This window comes from Ochotona curzoniae, unplaced genomic scaffold (genome assembly GCF_017591425.1).
Source record: "Ochotona curzoniae isolate NIBS_2020 unplaced genomic scaffold, NIBS_Ocur_1.0 patch35, whole genome shotgun sequence".
NCBI classification, from domain to species: Eukaryota; Metazoa; Chordata; class Mammalia; order Lagomorpha; family Ochotonidae; genus Ochotona; species Ochotona curzoniae.
This window is the reverse complement of record NW_024466917.1, coordinates 783969-793758: the sequence shown is the minus strand read 5'-3', so window position 1 is coordinate 793758 and position 9790 is coordinate 783969.

Here is a 9790-nt window from a genome sequence, read left to right as displayed (position 1 = left end):
TGGCCCATCCCTGGTTGTAGCAACCATCCGTAGTGGCCGTAGTGGCCGTAGTGGCTGGATCTGGGTGGATCCAAAGCCAAGAGCCAGGCGCTTCTTTCAGGTCTCCCATGTGGGTGCAGGGGCCCAAGCATTTCAGCCAACCTCTGTTGCTTTTCTGGGTGCTTTAGCAGGAAAATGGCTCAGAAGTGGAGCTATCGGGACTCAAACCAATGCAAATATGGGATGTTGACACCACAGGTGGAGACTTGGCTTAGCTTGCTATGCCACAACACTGGCCTCCCTCCCCTGCTCCCACTCCCTCATTTTGTTTGTTTGTTTTAAATTAAAGCAGCTTACTTATCAACGTTTTATTTAAGTGATGTGAACCAGTAAGCCTTTGGGTCCATCTGACTTTTGTGCACCACTCATCTGGATAGAGTCCACTGTTTTTCTGTAGGGACTCACTTTGACATGGTGGCATATAAGCTTGCACACAGGAATTCCTCTGAGCTTTCCTTTCAGAGCTGTAGCTAGAAACCCACTGAGTGTCTGCTCCTCATTTGGGACCAGGGAGGGCTGTTGGCTAAACTGTATGATAGCAAAATATATATATTTTCTTTACTGAAAAAAAATTTTATCAAATATACCCCAGGGGATGCAAGAATAGAGCTGTGCTGACCCGTTTCTGTTTATTGTCAGACTTAGCAACCAAGAAGCAGGTTTGAAAAAATTGTTCTCGGTTCTTCCCTGAGCTGCCCACCTGATCTGTCAGGTGTACTATCTTCATTCCACTTGGCTGGAAAAAAAAAGGCCAGAAACAAGTCCATCAGGTTACAGAGCAGTCTTGCAGGGCCACGATCCCCTTGGCTCCAACAAGTGTCAGTCTCTTTAAACCAGGGCCAGTCACACCCGAGCCAAGAACTCTTCCCTGGGGACCCTCATGAGCATATAGCTAGCAAAAGTATCTCCATATTTCAAGCCATATTCAAATTCAGTGCTGTTTTCACCACGCTCCAAAAAGGGCCTTGAACCAGTGACGCTTGGTCCACAGGTGCCTGAGGCTAACAGGTGTGACCGTGGCTTGGGAGTTGGGGTGCCACTGGTGAGACGTCCCCTGGGGACCACAGTTCCATCGTGGTCAGCAGTTTGTTGTAGAGCTCTCCAAAACATGAGTCTGCTGACCCAACACGCAGCAAGCCAATCACTGGCATTGGAGTGGTGGAAGAAAGTGGGCATTTACTGCAGCAAAGGGCAGAGCAAGGAGCCGGATGGCTGTTCCTTAATGTCCAGGCTCCCTGAGGAGTTTAGGGTAGGGGATCTTGTGTGCCAAAGCTGGGATGGGGGCAGGGAGGGGGCAGTACACGTCCAGCCTGTGCTCTGGTCGCTGGTTGGTCCAGAGGTCTTATGGCCCTTCTTTGATTGGTTAGTGGTTTTATGTTCTTTCGGGAATTGTGATAATGGCAAAAATGGGCTTCGTTGAGAAGGGGGTTACTTCTTGTTGGGGCCTGACATCCCTGGGAAAACTCTCAAGGTTGAAAAAGAAAGTGTTATTGGAGGATGAAGGATCCTGTGGGGCTGGCTGCACCACATCTCAGGGTAATGAGAGAGCTTTAGTAAGAGATGGATTCGCACAGAAACTGTAAGGGAGGGCTGCTGAGGGACTGTGGGAGAGGAGAGCTTGATCGTGCTTAGCGTCTGCATTAAAACCTCATGTAAGGGTCTGGCATGGTAGCCCAGTGGCTAAAGTCCTCACCTCACATGCACCCAGGTTCCCATTTGGGCATCGGTTCTAATCCTGGCAGCTCCAATTTCCATCCAGCTCTCTGCTTGTGGCCTGGGAAAGCAGTCAAGGACCGCCCAAAGCCTTGGGATTCTGCACCCACGTGGGAGACCCGGAAGAGGCTTCAGGCTCCTGGCTTCAGATCGGTGCAGCTTCAGTCAGTTCAGCCACTTGGGGAGTGAATCATCGAACAGAAGATCTTACTCTCTGGCTCTCCTCCTCTCTGTATATCTGATTTTCCAATAAAAAAATGAAATAAATCTTAAAGAAAAACATGTAAGGGCTTTGTTTCAAAGGTGCCTAACAGGACCCTGGTGTGGTAGTTCAACTGGCTACCCTTCAAGTGCCCTGATCTCATATGGGCACCGGTTCATGTCCTGGTTGCTCTATTTCCCATCCAGCCCCCTGCTTGTGGCCTAGGAAAACAGTAGAGCATGGCCCAAAGCCTCGGTACCCTGCACCCATGTGGGAGATCTAGAAGAAATTCCTGGCTCCTGGCTTCAGATTGGTTCAGCTCCAGCCATTGCAACCATCTGGAGAGATGGAAGATCTTTCTCTTTGTTTCTCCTTCTCTCTGTTAATCTACCTTTCCAATAAAAATAAATAAATCCTTTTTAAAATTTGTAAAAAAAATTTTCACAGTTGCAATGAATAAAATATTAAATGCTCATAAAGGCTTCACTGTGAACATTCTTTCCACCCCAAATTATGATTTCTTATTACTGAATGTCTTTTTAAAGAGAAAGAGACGCGCACATTTAACCTTCTGAAATGGCAGCTAACTGCATCTCAATTAGACGAACACTTCGTCCAGAGGTGAGTATTAAAGAAGTAATAAATTTTCCTCCTGGAACAAGCTATCCTCTTAACTAAAAAGCAAAGCCTCTGTTATCTATTCCTTTAAGAAAAAAAAAAAAAAGACAGAGATGTTTCCTATCTTTGCAGGCTTCTGAAAAAAATATTAAGTTTCCATAGAGAGAGTTGAAATCTACCTCCCAGCCTCTGAATGTAGTTGAGTTGAAATGATTTGAATTAAAAGTAGGTAGCCAGTGCCGTGGCGTAGTAAGCTAAGTCTCTCCCTGTGGCACCAACTTCCCATATGGACGCCAGTTTGAATCCTAGCTGTCCCGCTTGTGATTCACCTGCCGTCTGTGGTCTGGGAAGGCAGTGGAAGATGGTTCAGGTAGGAGACTTGAAGGAGGTTCCTGGCTCCTGGCTTTGGATGGGCTCAGCTCTGGCCACTGCAGCCATTTGGGAAGTGGACCAGCAGAGTGTGATACAATTACTCATTGGCAGATCTGGTATCCTCGTTTTCTTTAAAGATTAATTGTTATTTTTATTGGAAAGCCAAAAGAGGCATATGGAGTGTTCCAGCCCTGCAGTACCTGCATCTCCTCCATGGCACTAAGGTATGGCTTTGAGTCTGTGAAGCTAGAATGGTCTACAGACCCTGGAAAGCTGCAATGGGGATATGTCCTACCTGGCAAGCCAGAGGATCTCAGAGAACAGAAAAAAAATGAACCCTTTGACTCCAGTGACCGGGCAAGTCCTGTCTGATGGAAAGCTTAGCCTGCTGCCCGGATGAGAGCTGCCCTGAGGCCCACAGAGGGGTGAAGGCCTCAAGCTGGGGCTTGGGGACTTCTTTTCTTTGCCCACTGAGCATCCTGGAGGTGCCAGATTGGGTCACGTGTTCTTCTCAGTATGTGAACCTGGGGGACCCTTGCTAGGACTACCTCTTTCCAAAGGCGAGACCCAGAGGGATGGCAGAGAAGTCCCTCTGTTTAGCTAGCCATTATTCTGCAATTGTGGGCAGGTTGTTTAACCTGTTTTCTCTTTTTAGAAAAGAGGATGTGGATACGGAACTATTGTGAAATTTAGGTGAGATAATGTCCCTGCAAATCACCAGGGACAAACTCGGGGCATAATCCGTGCTCTGTGTTTAGAAACAGCAGCCCTGGCCTGCAGGGCTACGCCTTCCCTCCATGGAAACCCAGGACAATGGAACATTGCAGACACACCTGTCCAGCCATTTGAGCCCAAGGAGAAGGATTCTAGGGGGTCAGTAGGTACTTTCCTTGACCTGTGCCTGTTGCTTTCCAGTTTCTGGAGTTTGGGCAGAACCCTTGACAGCTCATGGAAAAGCCTAGCTGAAGCATGAATGTTTGGTCTGAGTTTGAGAGTGGGTCAAGAACCCAACAAGGTCCTTTCATTCTGGTTTATGCCCAGAGCAGCAGAGGACAGCTCAAAGATTAAAAAAAAAGAGAGAGAGAGAGACAAGGGTGCACCTGCGGGTGGAGGTGAGGTGGTGATTCTTCTCCATGTTCTCTGTGTTGATGCAGAGAGATGCATTTCTGGAAGCTTGCCAATGCTGGCATTCCCGGGGCAGCAAGATGCCAGCCAGGCTGCAGGAACACAGCCCTGGTACTTCACCACCTTCCTGCCCCGGCTATACCACACCTTAGGAACAACAAAACACCTCACACGTAGTCATTCTACTCCTTGAGCCATGTCACCAGGTCCAAAGTCCAGGCCTTGAAGTGCCTGCCTGGAAGTAGTCATGCTTTATCGCTGCCCGTGCTGTAGGCAGGGCAGTTGTGAGCCCACAGCAGCACTGGGGACACTCATATTTTTTATTCCCCCCCCCTTTTTTTTTAAAGTCAAAGAGACAGAGATCTTCCATCTATTGGTTCACCTCCCAAATGCACCCCCGCAACAGTCAGATACACACTCCATGCCACAACAGGACTGGACCAGGACAGACCGAAACCAGGAACAAGGAACTCCATCCAGTTTGCTCACATGGATGTCAGGGACCCAAGAACTTGAGTGATGATCTGCTGCTTGCCAGAGTACACGTGGGCAGGCAGCAGGAACTGAGCGGAAAGGTGACTCAAACCACACAGCCTGATAGGAGATGCAGGTGTTCCAGGTAGAATCTTCATTTTTTTTTTAAAGAGTTATTTATTTTTTATCGCAAAGTCAGATATACAGAGAGGAGGAGAAACAGAGAGGAAGATCTTTCACTCGTTGATTCACTTCCAGGTGGCCACAACGGCCGGAGCTGAGCCGATCCGAAGCCAGGAGCCTGGAGCTCTTCTGGGTCTCCCATGCAGGTGCAGGATCCCAAGGCTTTGGGCCGTCCTCCACTACTTTCCCAGACCACAAGCAGGGAGCTGGATGGGAAGCAGGGCTGCCAGGATTAGAACCAGCATCCATATAGTATTCTGGTGCGTGTAAGGCGAGAACTTTATCTGCTAGGCTACCACGCTGGGCCCCATTTAAAAAAATTTATTGATTTTTATTTGAAAGATTTTTAAAAATATATTTTTATTGCAAAGGCAGATTTTACAGAGAGAAGGAGAGACAGAAAGATCTGCCATCTGCTGGTTCACTCTCAAATGACTACAACGGCCAGAACTGAGTCGATTTGAAGCCAGGAGGTGCCTTCAGGTCTCCCATGTGAGTGCAGGGTCCCAAGGCTTTGGGCTGTCCTCAACTGCTCTCCCAGGCCACAAGAGGGAACTGGATGGGAAGTGGAACAGCCAGGACATTTACTGATGCCCATAAGGCATCCAGGTGTTTGCAAAGTGAGAATTAGCCATTAAGCCATCACGCTGGGCCCTGAAAGGCAGATTTTACAGAGAAAGGAGAGACAGAGTGAGAAGGTCTTCTAACCACTGATTCACTCCTCAAATGGCTACAACAGCCAGAGCTGAACTGATCTGAAGCCAGGAGCCAGGAGTTCCCTCTGGGTTTCCTTCATAGGTGCAGGTCTCAAGGCCCTGGGCCATCTTCCATTGCTTTCCCAGGCCACAATCAGAGAACTGAATTGGAAGTGGAGCAGCTGAGCACTGCAAGGAGAAGGATTAGCGTGCTGTACCACTGTGCCAACAATGCTCCACCCCTCCCCAGCACCAGGTAGCATCTTAACTGCTATCCACATGTTGGCCTTTACTGTGGTCATTGTTAAGAGGCATCATTGGGACCCAGTGTGATGGCTCAGTGGCTACATCCTCACCTTGCAAGCACCAGGATCCCATATGGGCACCAATTTATGTCCTGGCTGCCCCATCTCTCATCCAGCTCCCTACTTGTGGTCTGGGAAAGCAGTAGGGGATGGCTCAAAGCCTTGGGACCCTGCATCTGCATGGGAGACCCAGAAGAAGCTCCTGGTTTCTGCCTTTGGATCGGCTCAGTTCCATTCTGGCCATTGTGGCCAGTTCAGGAATGAGCCAGCAGATGGAAGATCTCTTTGTCTTTCCTCCCCTTTGTAAATTTGCCTTTTCAATAAAAATGATAAATAAATCTAAGGGGTAAAAAACGAGGCACCGTTACCTCTGGGCACATGCAGGACCTAGAAATGAAGAAAGACTTTTCTGTGCTTGGAAGCCAAATTCCTGCAGTGTGTGACTGGTACGATCACATGGCACAGCTCTGCCATGGGCCTTGGCATTCTCGTTTCTGGCACAGCGATCTCTACCTGAGGATAGGCAAGGCAAGCAGTTCTGCCCAGGGGGAAGCATGACTTACAGGCTATTGTAGGATTCTTACTATGTGGTTCCTATTGCTTCTGCTAGCTGCTCCCAGGAGCAGATGCAAATGTGGTCCCAGGAGCTATAGGAAGGAGTGGGAGTTGTGGGTTGTCCAAAGTTGCCATTCTGGGGAAATGGACCCTGACCAAGTGCTGGACAGACTGGAGCATTGGACCACACACAGGAATGGACAGGGGTGGGGACAGGCCCAGCCAAGAGTCCAGAACCTACAGATTTTTGCATCTAATGTCTTTTGTTCTTAGTCCATGTGGTTTAGATGGGGCTTTCTCGCTTCCCCAGTGCCAGTGAGGATCCTATGACACCTTGATCTCAGGGACTGGGGTGAGAGGGTGGACCAACATCACCCTGGTGGGGCACTCAAGAATGTTCTTGAAGTCATTTCCTGAAACAAGAAAGAAAGAAAGAAAGAAAGAAAGAAAGAAAGAAAGAAAGAAAGAAAGAAAGAAAGAAAGAAAGAAAGAAAGAAAGAAAGAAAGAAAGAAAGAAAGAAAGAAAGAGAAAGAAAGAGAGAAAGAAAGAAAGAGAAAGAAAGAAAAAGAAAGAAAGAGAGAAAGAAAAAAAGAGAGAAGAAAGAAAAAGAAAGAAAGAAAGAAAGAAAGAAGGAAAGAAGGAAAGGAAAGAAGGAAGAATGAAAGGAAAGAAAAGAAAGAAAAGAAAAAGATAAGGCCTGGTGCGGTAGTCTAGTGGCTAGGGTCCTCACCTTGCATGTGCTAGGATCCCATATGGGCGCCGGTTCTAATCCGAGCATCCTGCTTCCCATCCAGCTCCCCGTTTGTGGCCTGGGAAAGCAGTTGAGGACGGCCCAAAGCCTTGGGACCCTGCACCTGCATGGGAGACCCAGAAGAAGCCCCTGGCTTCAGATCAGCTCAGTACCGGCCACTGCGGTCACTTGGGGAGTAAATCATCGGATGGAAGATTTTCCTCTGTGTCTCTCCTCTCTGTATATCTGACTTTCCAATAAAAATACATAATTGAACTCTTGCTCCTACCTGCGTTATCCCACTCCATGGCAAGCACCAATGGAACGGCCACCTGGAGGTGATGGACTATTGCACGAGGAAGGAGAGTTGGCCTGGGAGATGGCAGAGAAGGCAACGAGTTTGGGGACCCCAGTGACATCCTTTGCATGCCTGGACCTGGTTACTCCTGAAGTTATTGATTCCTGGATGCCTCCCCTCCCACTCTGTGCCTTATTTTACTTGAAATGTATCTGAGAATGTTGTCATTTCAACCGAAAGTGTCTGGCTAACTAACAAAATCCACTGAGTTGACTCACTGCTCCAGGAGAGTCGGTGAGGGAAGTCCTTGTTCCCTTACTTTTGGATCTGGCAGGAGCGGGCAAGTAGAGAGAAACTACCAGGAAGAGCTAAGATCTCCCAAGAGCTGAGCAAGGAAGTTGGGAGGTGGTTCACCCTGGGGAGGTGGGGATCGACCCCTCGGAGCTGGAAGCACCCCTGTGTCTTTCTAGGTTTTGTCCTGACATGTGTCCTTCAACATGGTGGGGTGTGGCATGGGGGAGGGGAGGATGTCTTGGAGGTGGAGGAGAGATCTGAGAACTGTAGGAATACCCTTGGGAGAGGGACTCCAAGAATACAGAGAGGTGGGAGGCAAGGCCAGCATCTGGCCCCTCTGGGCAGCACTGTACCTCATCCCCTCCAGGCACTGGCGAGACCACCGCATCAGGTACACCCACAGGCACAGGCCTGCAACCTGCTATGGCTAACACATCCCTTAGCTTTGCACTGGAGACATTGCTCCCCGATTCTGCCATGAAATAGCCCTGGATCTACCGGTGTATACCCATGCAAACATGGAGCTGCTGTAAAACCCATTGCTATGCAGCTGCAACCATTGTTTTCTCAAGAAGTGGATCTTTCTGGGCCAAAGGCTACAAACCTTATTGAGGCTTTTGATTCATGGTTATCCCTTAGCCAAAAAAAAAAAAAAAAGACGTAGAAATTTCCAACCGAGAGCAGGCTGATGGCCGAGTCAGTGCTGGAGGTGACCTGTGTCTTGGGAAAGCAGAGCCATGTTGCAATATCTATAATGAATTCAATTAAGACCCTCACATGTGGTGTTGGTGCAGTGTGCCAGGTGGCATTAAACAGATTTGGCCGTCTGGCTCCCTGCAGACACACAGGACACAAAGGCACCAAATAGATGACATAATGGGGGTTATCAGGGTGCTTCCTGGCAGGCACCCGAGGGGAGCAAGTGTGGCCATTGTCACAGATGAAGAGTGGTGGCAGTGCAAGTCTTCAGCGCCTGTATTCTATTGCTGGAATCTTCCTCTCAGGGGTTTGGAACCACAGGCGTTGCAAGCTGGCTTGCTGCTAGAGGCAGGGATGGCATCCATCCTGGGGAGACAAGAAAGAGGGGAGAGTGTGGCTGCGGGTGCCAAGCCCCAGGCACAGGAGCAGGCCCTCGCCCTGCAGCCGCATGGTGGGGAGAGCACTTGGAGTGAGGAGTCTTCTCCAGAAGGCCGATGGAACTGAAACACCTGCATGAGGGCTGCCAGTCTCCCTGGGGTGCTGTGGAGGAAAGCACCAGGAAGACAAAGCACTCAGCAGGACTCTGAAGTCCCCTTAGGGGACAGGAGAAAATTCAACTGACATATAGACAGGTTTTAAGATCCCGGTAATGGTAATGGCATCAGTCTTTGTCTCCTCCCCTGGGCAAAACGGATCATCTTTGCAGGTGTTCAGTGCTGAGTTTTTTTTTTCCCCCTCTGCTGGCCATCTTTCAGCCCTGGTTGTTTTTTGGCAGATCTGACGAAGACTCGGATTTTCTGTTGGTTTGTGGAAAGGACCAGAAAAACTAGGTCTTCTTCAAAGAGGAAGCTGACCTTCTTAATCTGACAGCAGGGTAGAGACAGAGCAAGGTGCACAAGGGAAAGAGCCTTATGTTCCCTGTCTCCTCCCATTAGCCCCCAGCCCGAGGGCCTGCGTGGGCCTCTCTTCTTTTTTATTAGTGGTAAAATCAAAGGCCTCCAGGGAGGAACGGGCGAAAGCCAGAGCAGCTTGGATTATTTATTACCTGTGTCAGAGAAGCGTGTGTCTAGAGATAAGCAGCAGAAACAGTTATTTCCCAGACATCATGGGCGTTTGCTTGGTCTGCTAATGAAGGGGTATCACTTGCAAGCTTTCCAAAGTGAAAATTATAGGAAACTCTTCTCCGATGGGAAAGGGTAGTGGAGGAGGAGCCCTGAGATTTTTGGTGTGGAGGGCCCGGCGGGTTAGAGACACATTTTCTGTGTCCTATGAAAGCCAAATCAGGATTCTCTCTCTCTGGGAAGCCACATCATGGAGTAGAGAACTTGGGCAGTTCTTCCTCCAGCTCCACTTACTAACAGGCCCAGGCAAGACCCAGCCACCCCTTGCTCAGCTGCTTTCTAGCAACCGAAGACCAATGAGATGATTAGGTGTAGAACAACACACACATAACCAGCCACCCACGACACCTTACAGCTACTCCAGGC